We start from the raw sequence: 5,877 nt of genomic DNA on the forward strand, positions 1-5,877 counted from the left end.
GGGCTGGGGCGCAGTGGGCAGAGAGGGCTGGGGCGCAGCGGGCAGAGAGGGCTGGGGCGGAGCGGGCAGAGAGGGCTGGGGCGCAGCGGGCAGAGAGCTTTGATGTTCAAGGTGAAGTGCTTTGGAGCTGGACAGAGACACGGCTGTGCGACAGTGTGGGTGCGCTTAACGCCACTGAATCGCTCCCTTACCAGCGGATCAGAAGATGAAATTTAATGCATTCTACCACAGTTTTTAAAACTGGCTTCAGGGACTTCGGTTTTGCTTGTGGCGCTGCTGCTGCAGCGTTTGACCTGTGGGGGTGGGGTGCACCTGTTCACCCCGTGGAGACGCACAGAGAGGAGGCTAGGAAGGCTGGGGTCTAGCAGCACCCCCCCCAACACACATGCGAGACTATGCATCCCCTTTCTCAGCCCCGTCCCCAAAGGCCCCCAGCACAACGCTAGGGATGGATCCTACCCCACGAGGCCTCTGAGGGCCATCCTGGACCTGAACCACAGCACCCTATTGTTTTACACCCGTAATTTCATTCTCTTTCAGGTGTTCAGAGGGGCGAGTTTCATGCATTTACTGTCTTCTATTCGACCTTTTGTTTTTTAAGACATTTCTATGAAGCCATAAAAGATTTATAGTGTTCTTGTAAGTTTTCTAAAATTTCTACTGAAAGTAATACACGGCACATTCAGCAACTTTACTTTCATTATCACATTTTGTTTATTGAGCTCTCTATTGTTATTCAAGTGCTTTTCAATTCTTTTTGCTGCTTCCAACAGTTTTGTGATGAGGGTGTCTCCTCCCAGAGCCAGAGCTGCAGTCTCCAGAGTGTGGACCAAGAGCCAGAATGTAGGGTCATGCAGTGAATGTGTCCAGTTATCCTGGGTAATGTCAGTTTGGTTTGAAAGTCATTACCTGAATTTATGAACCTCATTGCGCAGTTAAGAGCACGCCTGACCCTGTAGCTTTAGCAAGGCCAGTAGTGACCACTAAAAGTCGTTTTGGCCCATCCAGTGGGTGTGAACTGTACTTTGTTACTTACCTGGCCTCGACTGCTAGTGGGCTCACAAATCTTTCCGGGTGTTCATCAAGCACAGTTTCTGTTGCCTTCTACTCACCCAGGCCTCTTACGCACTCCCTGCTGGGTTTTTGGCAGGGTCTCACTGTTCAGTTCAGGCTGGCCTCGAGCTCACTTCAGAGCCGGGCCGGTCTGCAGCTCACGGAGCGCCCTCTGCCGTGACCTCCTGAGTGCCGCTACCCTGGCCCTTACGAGTGGATCAGAAGATGAAATTGAATGCATTTTGCCACAGCGTTTTTTAAAAAACCACCATCCCCAAATGTTTTTGTTTTTAAAATCCTCTTTTCCTTTATTGATCTGTAGACATTAATTTTTTGACATCACAAATGTATTTTTTTTTTAGTTTCATCCTTTAACATTTTCTTTATCATAACAAAGATTTTACCTTTGGTGTGTCAAGTTTAAAAATATTTTTGTTATAATTTATGCTTTTTGTCTTTCATAAATAATTTTCCACCCTCAGCCCTGAAAATATTATCTGATATTTTCCTCTAATTGATTTCAAATTTTCTTTTTCTAATTAAGATTTTTAGTCAGTGTGAAGCTTGTTTTGGAAACCTATGATTTCTTTCATCAAGTGTGGCGATGAACAGGACGATTAAATTTTTCCTTAATGTGTAAGTGTTAGCAGTATAGGGTGGTGATTCTGAGTATCCTAAATACTTACGCATGCTCACCAAAGCCCAGGACAGCCTTTGGGGAATTTAAAGGCTTGCTCTTATCTCCCTTCTGCCTTTCGTCCTAATGTTCGGGAGTGATTATGTCATGCTTACACCTGCAAACACATATATGTACATACAGGCAGACGTATGTAGGTGAAGAATGTGTCTTAACATTTCTAAATTTTTTATCATATGTTTTAGTTACTGTTCTCATTGCTGAGATGGTACCTAATACCTACAGTCTAAAAACCAAGAGGCTTATTTTGTAGAGGTTTCAGTCCCTAGTCAGACGGCTCCGGGGCAGGGTAGCATGGCAGAGCGGCATCCAGAAGAGAAGCAGCCCATGGAAGGGCAGGGAGGAGGCAGCCAACAAGAGCAGCAGGAGGCCTCTCCCTTGTATCCCATCCAGCCTACAAGCTGGCCTAGGGTGGGCCTTCCTGCCATCCGACTCAGAACCACGCTAGTTCCCATCAGTGGGCAGTTTAGTACCACACACCCTTAATCCCAGGAGCATGCACATCATTGTTTGCTTTCCTTTGAGAGTTCCAGTTTTTAGTGACACTATGACATAGGACTACTGATAGCCTTATGATAGCAGGAAGCACTTCCTTGGTCTCTTTGGATTTATCAACCCTTACCCTCTATTAGCCAAATGCTATACTTTGAATTTATGTAGGTATTATTTAAAAAAAAAACCTTCCAAATGGAGCTTAGAAAAATTAATAAATTGCAGAGTTGTGCTTGTTGGAATAAAGATAAAAACCCTAGTTCGTCTGACTTCAGATTTAAGGCTCCTCAGTCCCACATTCTGTTACGTTTCTTCTATTTTTAAAGTTTCCTTCTCATTCCATTCATTCTTTCTCAACCCTTTTCTCTCATGTTTTCATTTCTTCTGTTTCCCTGGACATGGTTTTCTATTCTGATTTTTTTCAGTGAGCTCTCAGTTTTCCTTCTGCCCATCCCTCCCTCTCTCCTCTGATTTCCCCTTTGTCTTACCAGGATGTTATTACTAGTTTCAACATGTCTGAATTTTTTCCTTGCTATTTTATTATGAATGTTTAACTTACTGTATTATATTATGATATTATGAAAATTCTACCTATACACACTGGCTCTGGTGTATGTTGTCATTGCTATTATCATATTTTTTTTTTGATACAAGGTCTCTCTCTGTACCCCATGCTGGTCGTGGACTCCCAGTGATCCTCCTGCTTCAGCCTCCAGAATGCTGGGGTCATAAGCATGTGCCACTGTGCCCAGCTGTCTGTATTATTTGGTGTGTGATCACTTGTTGCTTGCTTCCAAGCATGCTTCAAAAGAGAAAGTAGCCTCCCTGTGTGGGTTGGGAGGCTTGGTGCGCATGTGTCACCGCGCAGGGCCTGCCGTGCCACCTCTTCCCGGATCCTCACAGATCTCTGCAGCCTCGAGTCTGTCTGGACTGACGGTAGTAAATTGCGCTGCCACCTCCAGTACCACCTCCAATGTGTTTCTGTCTCTGTTCTCATACATTCGTACTGTCCTTGCTTTCTGTACTTGCAGGTCTTCATCATTTTTTACTGAAACACTGCTATCTGAACTTGACCCTTCTATTGTGGGGCTCGAATTTGATTGCCATATTTGGGATCAGTAAAGCATTTCAGCTCCTTGGTATCTTCCTCTAAGAGAAACATCTCTTAAGGAGCTTCGCAAACCCCAGTGTTCGTGTGCTCTGAGGCAGGCCGCTTGCGTGCTTCTCAGCGTTCCTGCTGTGTGCTCATCTGTCATCTCATTATGTCTTCACGTCCTCGGTCTGCTCTCTGCATTTTACCTTCATTTAATTGCTACTGACCTAGTCCATGCACATCTTGGTGGGATGTTCCGGCCCACGTGTACGTTCCGTATTGATCACTAATTGCCCTTAACGTTATCAATCATCTCCAACAGCTGTCACTGCTTCCTGCTGAGAGCAACTGAGTCCTCTTTCCTGGCGGTTTTCAATTACACAATACCGGGGACTCCAACACTGCGTGTGTTATGGCATACTGAAGCTTTCCTGTTGCTTTTTGATGCGTAGTAAATAATTACATTCCTTTTCTGCCTTTAAGTGGCTTAAGAGTTATCTTTGTGTATCCTGATTATTTAATTGGCAGACACTAAATGGGCTCTCTCGCGGGTGTAGCTACCGCCTCAGTACACTTACACACTGTGTACTTGATAAACTCGGAACATGTAGGTTGTTACATTGACTCACAAAAGACATGTTTTTTGAAGCTTGCACTACCATTCTTCAAGTGAGCACCCTTGCTTTAGTATTCCTAAACAAATTCAGCTTTGCCGTCCTCTCTAGGTGCTGGGCCATGCTGGGCTTTGCTTCTCCGCTTCCTCCGGCCCACCCCTGGTCACTGACAGACGCTGGGTTCTCTTCTGCTCCATCTTTCCTTACTCCTTTTGGCTCTGTTTATTTGTAACTTCCTTCTAACCTTAGCTAATAAGATTAATTTTCAGCAGCTAGCCTTATTTTCCTTTTTATTATTACCCTTTTGGTGGCTCTAGGGATTGGACCCAGGGCCTCCTCACCGAGCCGCCTCCTCAGCCCTTTCTTATCTCGAGACGGTCTCACCAAGTCATTGCACTGGCAGGCTAGAGTTTGAACTTGTGCTTCTCTTCCCTCAGCCTTCCTGAGTGACGAGATTACAGGCATCACACCTGGCTTAGTACCTTGTCCTTGATAGCACTGCTGCTATTCAGAATTTTTCCAAAAGCAGCAGATGGCGTATCAGCTTCCCCCAGTAATTTTCCATCCCGCCTCGCCTGTCCTCTTTCTGAGGGTGTTCCCTGCAGAGTGGATCTTGCTAAGCATGTCGATGATTCTGGAGTGAAAGCCTGCAGACCCAACAAAGAGATAAGCTGTGTGTCCGCACAGTCTTGGGTGGCCCCTTCTCTGCAAAGGATTATAGAAGTGTCACTTCATTAATGCCATCATTACGGTTAGGCCAGGGAGAAAAGTGAAGAAAGAAATGATTGGTTGTCACTGACCACTGTTGCACACTGGACCGGGTCCCTGAAAGTCAGAGGCCTGCAGATTGCATAACTACATCTGGAGGTGACACAGGGTCATGAAGGAGACCCTGTGACTGTTGTCCATGTAAGAGTAGAGGTGACACTGGGACCCTCGTGCATGGGACAGGGCATGTGAGCACGCAGCACCAGTTGTGCACTCCTTGATCTTGGGGTCTAGCTTCCAGACCCACGTGGAAATGAATCTCTCCTTCAAGCTGGGCTGTGTGCATTTCATAATGGCAGCCATAGCGAGCTAGCAGACGCTCCTGCTCTATGTCAAGAATGGCAGAAAGCGTTTAGTCTCCACCCACAGCCTGCTGTGGCAGTTTTGGCTGATTGCATGGATGAGAAATTGAATCTTAGAAGGGGGAGCAGGCTTGCTGAGGGTGGCAGCTTATGACTCGTGAAGCCGGAGTCTCAACCAAAACCTGATTCTAAATCATGCTTTTCTTTCCAAGCAGCTGCCTTGAAGCTGGCAGCTATTTGGATGCTGTTTCTCTTACGAGGAGTCTGCGTCTGATCCCTTGCAGTGTGTGGGACTGTATTTTGCTGTTGTGTACACTCAGCCTTGTTGCCTCCACCTCAGCAGTCAGCACCTCCAACACACTTGCTCTGAGTGTCAGCGAGCACGAATCCTTTGCTTAGCAGTGTGTGTGTGTGTGTGTGTGTGTGTGTGTTCAAGTTTGTGTACTGCTAACCCTGTGCAGGTCTTGAGTTCTGCCCCAGCTACCCCAGGACTCAGTCCAGATCCCCACCATTACAGTTACATTCTCAGAACTCTGCATTCTCTCTTCCCCACTTCCACATTTGCCTCCTTTTGCAAGTACATAGTTGTATATTTCTCTATGTAATATACACAGAGAAATGCCATCTGTCCCCCCAGAAACACCATGCAAGATGGGGTGCTTTTCTCACCCCTGGCAGCATGGAGCTGGGCCTGGAGCTGGCACTGCTGGATAAAACAATGAGGGAATGAGTGACCATAAGGATGCCCTGTTCGCATCCAACCATGCCTCGGGGCACGCCTGATCTCAGTTGGGCCCAGCCCTCCTGGGCAAGCTGCCAGAGAGCTTCAAGGCTGGAGTCCTGGAAGCCGAGCTTGGG

The sequence above is a fragment of the Octodon degus genome, unplaced genomic scaffold (genome assembly GCF_000260255.1).
Source record: "Octodon degus isolate 3935 unplaced genomic scaffold, OctDeg1.0 scaffold00199, whole genome shotgun sequence".
Taxonomy (NCBI): domain Eukaryota; kingdom Metazoa; phylum Chordata; class Mammalia; order Rodentia; family Octodontidae; genus Octodon; species Octodon degus.